Source organism: Delphinus delphis, chromosome 17, assembly GCF_949987515.2.
Source record: "Delphinus delphis chromosome 17, mDelDel1.2, whole genome shotgun sequence".
NCBI classification, from domain to species: domain Eukaryota; kingdom Metazoa; phylum Chordata; class Mammalia; order Artiodactyla; family Delphinidae; genus Delphinus; species Delphinus delphis.
Genome location: NC_082699.1, coordinates 32,979,864 through 32,990,575, shown reverse-complemented (window position 1 = coordinate 32,990,575; position 10,712 = coordinate 32,979,864).

Here is a 10,712-nt window from a genome sequence, read left to right as displayed (position 1 = left end):
TAGACATAATGCTACTGCAACTTAACAGATTATAGTGTAAAAATAACTTTTATATGAACTGGGAAATTTTTAAAAATTTGGGACTCACTTTATTGTGATATTTTCTTTATTGCAGTGGTCTAGAACCAAACCACAATACCTCCGAGGTATGCCTGTACATGTTCCATTCTCTTTGATCTAAAGACAAGCAATCACAAACTCTAAACCACAGAACCACATATACATCTTTAGCTCAAATCTAACTTGCTGAAAGCATTGTTTCCATTTAGGGTTCTGACTGCTGACTGCCTAACCTCCCATTTAGTAGTTCCACCCTCCTCTCCATTTTTCCCCATCTCTCCAATTAAAATATCTACATCCCTTCCTTCAAATAATTGCTCCCTCTTTCAATCCTTTCTTCCCTTGGCTTATATAGCACTAGAGTCTCTCACTTCTCCTACAAATGTTTTGTCTGAACTTTCTATCTGATAGATTTCTTCTCCATGATCTTATTTTGTAAATTGAGATTCTCATCTCACCAAAAATAGTTCAATGATGACAGAATGCCCAGATATTATATACAGCATCTGGCAGAGTATAGATGAGAAATATTTGTTGAAAGAGTAAAAGAAAAAAGAAGGAAGGCAGGCAGACAGGTGAAGGAGAGGAAGAATTAATGAAGCTAATTTCCTAATTTTCCCATCAAAAGAATAAAGTTTATTTCCTTTTCTTTTAAGAAAAAGTAAGTCTCTTTTTCTATTAATTACGGTGACTGAATGTGCATATTGTCATTGCATTGAACCAAGCACTAGTTAGGACACAAGATTTTGTTTCCTAACATTGACAAATGGAAAATTTTACCTATTAGTGGCATATTTACTAAAGTCAGACATACAGAGTTCACAGATTGTATATTTTCACAAGGAAGGACACCCATCTAGCTATCAGTAGATGGAGAAATTGGTCATAACTGGCATACCAGATTCTTCTCATATGAACCCTCCTGTGAACTAAACCTCATTCTCTTTAAAATAATTACTCCTACCAACAAAAAATCCTTTAAATTTATATAAGTGTACTCATGCCTTATGTGTTCTTTTTTCTCTAGCTTCTTTGGCCGACATTTAATTGGCTGTGGTGGTGAGATAGATCTATATTACTGTGTTTTGATAATTTGGCTTATGAATTGGCAGTTACCTAAGTGAAAAAGTGGTGCAGAGTATCAGACTCACAATGATGCATTTCCTTCTTTTAGGACTTAATCCATCAAATCTACTCTAGCTTTGTATCTCTCTGATGCCCACAAATAATATTCTTTTAATTTAACGAACTTACCTATTTTTTTTCAGCAGTTGAATTAATCTGTTACAAGCTATTCCAGTATTGTAAAAAGCAGAAAATACCTAAATCCATTTTTACCTCCACAATTTTGCTATGTATCTTCCTCCCTGAAATGTTTCTTATGCAAGTCTTCAAATGCTTTCTGAAGTGACATCATTCAGTATGAGTAAAGGAAAGGCTGGTGTCAGATTTAATATAAAAGACAGTCTTAGAAATAATACAGTGATGTATTCTTGCCCTTTGAGAAAGAACAGCACAGCTCATACCAAAGAGGATTCAAACTTGCAGTAGGTTTAAGTCTAGAAAACACAATATATCAGAGGCAGCTTGCCCAGTGAAATGTTGTGAGTTTTATCATTGTCATAAATATTTCTAAGAAACACTGAAGGATTTGAACCAAAAAGGATAAGCTCTCTATAATAGTAATATGATAAAGTTAAAGAGGATATTGTATTGAAAACCTGGCTTTGCTCCAGTCATTGGAAAAAGAAGTTGCAGACAGAAATACAGAATGACTAAGAGAACCCCCACGACTATTATTGTTTTCTTTTTACTTTTATTGAGCATGCCGCTCAGTCTTATAAGGATATTACTTGTATTAACACCTTTGCATGCATTAACCTTCTACAGTAGTTGTCCCCATTTTGCAGATAGAAAAAAATGGCACAGAGACAAAGTCAGAGCTGGGGTTAAAACCAATCTCAGGGATTGTAACAGCTCTGACATACTAAAGCTGGCATTGCATTGAGACAAAACTCAACCAGTAAACTGACCTTTTGAGAGCAGATCTAACAAACGAAGTAATGAAACTAGAAAAGTAATGACCCAGTGGGGCTATAACACCAACATACACCCACCTCCAGTAATGTCAATCCTAAGGGAGAATTCAGGAAGCATGAAGATTATCTACCTTGTCATCAAGTGGAAAAGGGGTTCCACTTATTTGCTGAATTTAATAATATCTTTATTTACTAGCTCTTCAGTGCCAAGTTTTAGACTACTAATTCAGTTGAAACATTTCAAAGGCTAGAAGGAAATAAAATAATATTTCTTAGTTAATGTTGCATTAAACTCCCTTCCCCAACAGTTATCAACTTGCAAGTCAAGTTCAAAGTAATTCTTTCTCAAAATGTCTCCCCTCCTTGCATTGGCCTCCATGGAACTCGCTCTATAAAAATCTATGTCTACACATTTTTTTGTTTCCATTTTAATGTTAATTCCAATCTTATAAAATAATATTCAAATAAATAAAAGGTATGGCTGGTAACTTTCAGGCACATACCAACTATGAGATTTTAAAAATTATTGGCATTTGTATGCCTGTAAAAAAAAAAAAGGAAGAAAAATTAGAGTTAGCAATTACAGTTCCTTTCACTCTCATAGATTTTAGATAACTACTCCTACTCCTCTACAATTCCCCTCATTTCTATAAATTTCCATGTTTTTCATCTTCTTGGGAATTCACCCAGACCATTTATATATTGTTATTACTATAAATATATATAAATGTATATAAAATTAATAAAGGGTAACTTAATGAACTCATAATAAATAATGTTGATTAAAATACATAGTAGGCTTCTATTAATTTATAAACTTCATATGAATAATATTGTTGATATCCTTCTGGAACATGGGGGTTTTTTTGGTATTTTAATGTCAAGATGTGTATGTTTTATTTTTTTTAAAGGAATCTCATTATCTTTATTTTTTTAATTTTTATTTATATTGGAGTATCATTGATTAACAATGTTGTGTTAGTTTCAGGTGTACAGCAAAGTGACTCAGTTATACATATACATGTATAAGTTCTTATTATTCCTTTCTGATTTAGGTTATTACAGAATATTGAGCAGAGTTCCCTGTGGTGTACAGTAGGTCCTTGTTAGTTATGTATTTTAAATATAGCAGTGTGTAGGTGTCAATCTCAAACTCCCTATCTATCCCTCCCCCCACCCTTCCCTCCCCAGTAACCAAAAGTTCATGCTCTGAGTCTGTCAGTCTGTTTCTGTTTTGTAAATAAGTTCATTTGTATCATTATTTTAAGATTCCACATATAAGCAATATCATATTATATTTGACTTTGTCTGACTTACTTCATTTAGTATGATAATGTACAGATCCATCTATGTTGCTGCAAATGGCATTATTTCATTCTTTTTTATGGCTGGGTAATATACCATTGTATATATGTACCACTTCATCTTTATCCATTCCTCTTTTGGTGGACATTTAGGTTGCTTCCATGTCTTGGATATTGGAGACAGTGCTGCCAGGAACATTGGGTGCATGTATAATTTCGAACCATGTTTTTCTCCAGACATGCGCCCAGGAGTGGGATTGCTGGATCATATGGTAGCTCTATTTTTAGTTTCTTAAGGAACCTCCATACTGTTCTCCATAGTGGCTGTACCAATTTACATTCCCACCAACAGTGTAGAAGGTTCCCTTTTCTTTACACCCTCTCCAGCATTTATTGTTTGCAGATTTTTTGATGATGGCCTTTCTGACTGGTGTGAGGTGATATCTCATTGTAGTTTGCTTTGCCTTTTTCTAGTACTTAGCAATGTTGAGCAAATTTCATGTGACTCTTGGCATCTGCATGTCTTCTTTGCAGAAATGTCAATTTAGGTCTTCTGCCCAGTTTTTGATTGGGTTGTTTGCTTTTTGATATTGAGCCACATGAGCTGCTTGTAAATTCTGGAGATTAATCCCTTGTTGGTCACAGTGTTTGCAAATATTTTCTCCCATTCTATGGGTTGTCTATTCATTTTGTTTATGGTTTCCATTGATGTGCAAAAGCTTTTGAGTCTAATTAGGCCCCATTTGTTTATTTTTGTTTGTATTTCCATTACTCTAGGAGATAAGGAAAAATATTACTGAAATTTATGTCGCAAAGCATTCTGCCTATGTTTTCCCCTAAGAGTTATATAGTATCTGGTCCTACATTTAGGTCTTTTATCCATGTTGAGTTTTTTTTTTAATTTACATGAAGCTGTCCAGTTTTCCCAGCACCATTTATTGAAGAGACTGTCTTTTCTCCATTGTATAGTCTTGCCTTCTTTGTCATAGATTAGGTGACCATAGGTGTGTGGGTTTATCTCTGGACTTTCTATCCTGTTCCATTGATCTATATTTCTGTTTTTGTGCCACTACCATACTGTTTTGATGACTGTGGCTTTGTAGTATAGTTAGAAATCAGGGAGCCTGATTGCTCCATCTCTGTTTCTCTTTCTCAAGATTGCTTGGGTTATTCAGGATCTTTTGTGTCTCCATACAGATTTTAAGACTTTTTTGTTCTAGCTCTGTGAAAAGTGCCATTGGTAATTTGATAGGGATTACATTGAATCTGCAGATTGCCTTGGGTAATATAGTCATTTTGATAATATTCTTCCAATCCAAGAACATGGAATATCTTTCCATCCATTTGTGTCACCTTTGATTTCTTTCATCAGTGTCTTATAGTTTTTGGACTACAGGTCTTTTGTCTCCTTAGGTAGGTTTATTCCTAGGTATTTTATTCTTTTTGAGGTGATGGTAAATGGGATTGTTTCTTTAATTTCTCTTTTCAATCTTTCATTGTTAGTATATAGAAATGCAACAGACTTCTGGGTATCCTGCAACTTTACTGATTCATTGATAAGCTCTAGTAGTTTTCTGGTAGCATCTTTAGGATTTTCTATGTATAGTATCATGTCATCTGCAAACAGTGATAGTTTTACTTCTTCTTTTATAATTTGGGTCCATTTATTTGTTTTTTTTTTCTGATTGCTGTGGCTAGGACTTCCAAAACTATGTTGCATAAAAGTGGCAAGAGTGGACATCCTTGTCTTGTTCCTGATCTTAGAGGAAATGATTTCAGCTTTTCACCATTGATTATGATTTTAGCTCTTGGTTTGTCATATATGGCCTTTATTATGTTGAGGTGTGTTCCCTCTATGCCCACTTTCTGGAGAGTTTTTATTATAAATTGTTGAATTTTGTCAAAAGCTTTTTCTACATCTATTGAGATGATAATGTGGTTTTTATTCTTCAATTTATTGATGTGATGTATCACACTGATTGATTTGTGGATATTGAAAAATCATTGCATCCCTGGGATAAATCCCACTTGCTCATAGCGTATGATCCTTTTAATGTGTTGTTGGATTCGGTTTGCTAGTATTTTGCTGAGGATTTTTGCATCTCTTTTCATCAGTGATATTGGCCTATAATTTTATCTTTTGTGGTACTTTTGTCTGGTTTTGGTATCAGGGTGATTGTGCCCTCACAGAATGAGTTTAGGAGTGTTCCTTCATCTGCAATTTTTGGGAATAGTTTGAGAAGGATAGGTTTTAGCTCTTCTCTAAATGTTTGATAGAATTTGCCGGTGAAGTTATTTGATACTGGACTTTTGTTTGTTGGGAGTTCTAAAGTCAGTTTCAATTTCAGTACTTCTGATTGGTCTGTTCATACTTTCCATTTCTTCCTGCTCAGTCTTGGAAGGCTGTATGTTTCTAAGAATTTGTCCATTTCTTCTAGGTTGTCCATTTTATTCCGTATAGCTCCTTGTAGTGATCTCTTATGATCCTTTGTATTTCTGTGGTGTCCATTGTAACTTCTTTTTCATTTCTAATTTTATTGACTTGAGCCCTCTCCCTTTTTTCCTTGATGAATCTGGCTCAAGATTTATCAATTTTGTTTATGTTTTCAAAGAACTAGCTTTTAGTTTCATTGATCTTTTCTGTTGTTTCCTTCATCTCTATCTCATTTATTTCTGCTCTGGTCTTTATGATTTCTTTCCTTCTACGAACTTTGGGTTTTGTTTGTTCTTCTTTCTCTAGTTGCTTTAGGTGTAAGTTTAGGTTGTTTGAGATTTTTCTTATTTTCTGAGGTAAGATTGTATTGCTATAAACTTCCCTGTTAGGACTACTTTTGCTGCATCCCATAGGATTTGAGATCATTGTGCTTTCATTGTCATTTGTCTCTAGGTATTATTTTAATTATCTCTTTGATTTCTTCAGTGATCCGCTGGTTGTTTAGTAGCATATTGTTTAGCCTCCTCGTGTTTCTGTTTTCACAGATTTTTTCTTGATGTTTATTTCTAATCTCATAGCATTGTGGTTGGAAAAGATAAGCTTGGTATGATTTCAATTTTCTTAAATTTACTGAGGCTTGCTTTGTGGCCCAGCATGTGATCAAACCTGGAAGATGTTCCATGGGCACTTGAGAATAATGTGTATTCTGCTGCTTTTGGATGGAATGCTCTACAAATATCAATGAAGTCTACCTGGTCTAATGTGTTATTTAAGGCCTGTGTTTCCTTGGTTGTCTTCTGTCTGGATGATCTGTCCATTGATGAAAGTGGGTTATTAAAGTGCCCCACTATTATTGTGTTAGCATCGATTTCTCTTTATGGCTGTTAGTATTTGCCTTATATATTGAGGTGCTCCTATATTGGGTAAGCATATATTTACAATTGTTATATCTTCTTGGATTGATCACTTGATCATTATGTGGTGTCCTTCTTTGTCTCTTGTAAAAGACTTTATTTTAAAGCCTAGTTTGTCTGATATGAGTATTGCTACTCCAGCTTCCTTTTGATTTCCATTTGCATGGAATACATTTTTCCATTCCCTCACTTTCAGTCTGTATGTGTCCCTAGATCTGAAGTGGTCTCTTGTAGACAGCATATACATGGGTCTTGTTTTTGTAACCATTCAGCCAGTCTATGTCTTTTGGTTGGAACATTTACATTTAAGGTAATTATCAATATGTATATTCTTATTGCCATTTTGTTAATTGTTTTGAATTTGTTTTTGGAGGTCTGTTTTCCCCTTCCTCTTTTGTACTCTTCTCTTGTGATTTGATGACTGACTTTAATGTTGTGTTTGGGTTCCTTTTCCTTTTGTGTGTGTATCTATTGTAGAATTTCAGTTTGCAGTTACCATGAGGTTTTGATATAGCAGTCTATGTATAAACAAGATTGTTTTATGTTGCTGGTCTTTTAATTTGAAATGCATTTGCAATATTTTCTATTTGTGCTCTCCCCTTGTCACAATTGCTGGTTTTGATATCATATTTATGCGTGGATGATTTCCTACCTTTACTGTATGTTTGCCTTTACTGGTGAGCTTTTCCATTAATAATTTTCTTGTTTCTAGTTGTGGGCTTTTACTTTCCACTTAGAGAAGTTCCTTTAGCATTTGTTGCAAAGTTGGTCTGGTGGTGCTGAATTCTCTTAGCTTTTGCTCATCTGTAAACCTTTTGATTTCTCCATTGAATCGGAATGAGAGCCTTGCTGGGTAGAATATTCTTGGTTGTAGGTTATTCCCTTTCATCATTTTAAAAATATTGTGTCACTCCCTTCTGGCCTGCAGAGTTTCTGCTGAGAAATCAGCTGATAACCTTATGTGAAATCCCTTGTATGTTATTTGTTGCTTTTCCCTTGTTGCTTTTCATATTTTTTCTTTGTCATTAATTTTTGTCAGTTTGATTACTATGTGTCTCAGTGTGTTCCTCCCTGGGTTTATCCTGCCTGGGACTCTCTGCACTTCCTGGACTTGGGTGGCTGTTTCCTTTTCCATGTCAGGGAAATCTTCAGCTATTATCTCTTTCAGTATTTTCTCAGGTCCTTTCTCTCTGTCTTCCCCTCTGGGACCTCTGTAATGCAGATGTTGGTGTGTTTAATGTTGTCCCAGAGATCTCTGAAACTGTATTCTTTTCATTCTTTTTTTTTTTATTCTGTTCTGCAGTAGTGATTTCCACCATTCTGTCTTCCAGGTCACTTATCTGTTCTTTTGGTTCAGTTATTCTGCTATTGATTCCTTCTAGTATATTTTTTCATTTCAGTTACTATATCGCTCATCTCTGTTTGTTTGTTCTTTAGTTCTTCTAGGTCTTTGTTAAACATTTCTTGTATCTTCTTGATCTCTGCCTCCGTTCTTTTTCCAAGACCTCAGATCATCTTTACTGTCATTACTCTGAATTCTTTTGGGGGCAGGTTTTCTATCTCCACGTCATTTAGTTGTTATTCTGGGGTTTTACCTTGCACCTTCATCAGGGACATATTTCTCTGCTATCTCATTTGATCTAACTTGCTATGATTGCGGTTTCCATTCCACAGGCTGCAGAATTGTAGTTCTTCTTGCTTCTGCTGTCTGGCCCCTGGTGGATAAGGCTGTCTAAGAGGCTTGTGCAGGCTTCCTGGTGGGAGAGTCTGGTACCTGCTCACTGGTGGGTGGAGCTGCATATTGTCCCTCTGGTGGGCAGCGCTATGCTCAGGAAGACTTTAAGCAGCCTGTCTGATGAGGGGGTCTGTGTTCCTGCGTTGTTTGTGGTTTGACTTGAGGCATCTTAGCACTGGAGCCTACAGCCTGTTGGGTGGGGCCAGGTCTTGGGGAGACATTGGTGGCCTCTGGAGGGCTCATGCCAATGAGTACTCCCTAGGACTGCCACTACCTGTGTCTTCATCTCTGCAGTGAGCCACAGCTGCCCCTCACCTCTGCAGGAGACCCTCCAATACTAGCATGTAGGTCTGGTGCAGTCTCTTATGAGGTCACTGTTTTTTTCCCTAGGTGCTGGTGTGCATGAGACCTTTTTGTGCACCCTCCAAGAGTGGAGTTTCTGTTTCCCCCAGTCCTGTGGAATTCCTGCTGGCCTTCAAAGCCAGATTCTCTGGGGCTCCTCCTCCCGTTGCCAGATGCCCAGTCTGAGGAGCCTGATGTGGATCTCAGAATTTTCACCCCTATGGGAGAACTTCTGTGGTATAATTATTTTCCAGTTTGTGGGTTGCCCACCAGCAGGTATGGGATTTGATTTTATCACAATTGCGTCCCTCCTACCATCTCATTGTGGCTTGTCTTTGGATGTAGGATATCTTTTTTTTTGGTAGATTCCAGTGCTTTTTTGTCAATGGCTGTTCAGCAGTTAATTGTGATTTTGATATTTTTGTAAGAAAAGGTAAGCTCACATCCTTCTACTCTGCCAACTTGTCTCTGTCTGTGAGACTCATATACATGAGCATATTTTGATTTACTTATTTATCTTTCTACAAAGGGATATTGAAGTTTGGGCCATTATTTTAAAAATGTGTCTCAATAATTTCATCATATATGGTTCTTCGGACTCATATGCACATTTCACTATGTACTTATAATTGCAACTGTTCTGCCATAAGCCCTGTGAATTTTCAAGTAAACTCTTTTACCAAGTTATTCTCCAACATATTAAGTGATCTATGAGTGCCCCTGTTTCTTTCTCTGTGTCAGTACTTTGTATTGGTGAGACTGTTGGCATATTGCGGTATTATATATACATATATATATACACACACACATACATCTACTAATGGGTGTGACATGGTTATTTTTTATCTTGCATTTAACAAATTTAGTTTTTGTATGTTTAGTTAGCCAATAAGTTTTCGTATTATACAATTTGCATTTACAAGATATTCTTCACTTGTTCTTCTGTTGGATTTTGAATTGTCATCTATGAACTTCTGTAAATTCTTCATATTGCTGGATAGTAATCTGTTGTCACATTATGAGCTATTTGCACTTCTTTCTATTTGTTGCTAGTCTTTCAAGAGAAGGTTTTTTTTGGTCAGAAAATTCTTAAGTCTCTTAATAACATATTTTTCTACATTCTGTCTAAATTATTTTGCTATTCATAATCAAGTATTTAAAGAAAAATATATTTAACATGAGAAGGATATTTAATTATATTTATTTGCCATATGGATAACCAATTATCCTATTACGGTTTATCAGAAAAAATCTTTTTTCCTACTGATTCGCAATGCCCAATATGCTGTATATCACACATACCATCTGCAGTGTACGTCTGTTTTTCAGCTACACATTCTTTTCCGTGGGTATCACTGCACACCAGGACAGTTTTACTATTCTAGCTTTAAAAATCCTACTTATCATTTTATGTTATTTATTCTTGATAATTTATTTTAATAAAAATTTTATTACCACCTTGTCAACTTATAAATAATGCACTGTTAGAATTTTAAAAAGACCGGTATTGCATAATGACCTAAAGGACAAACTCCTTTGTATGTTTCTATCTTTAAGGAGACGATTTCACACATACAAACTTACCTGTGCTTTCTGTCTTGTTTCCAGGTAAGAAAGTTCCTAGATATAAAAGTTTATTCTTCAAAATGTGTCTAATATATATATATAAACTTCAACTAAATATTAAAAAAACAACAGTACCAAATTTTTCAAAAAATGAGCAAAAATTTGAAGAGACAGCTCACAAGAATGATAAACTAATGAACAAAAACCACATAATTGGATTCTCAACATTATTCTTCAATAACACAATTTAAATCCACACTAAGGTATTAATACATATCTTTTATAATAACAAAACAAACAATGCCCAGAATTTACAAG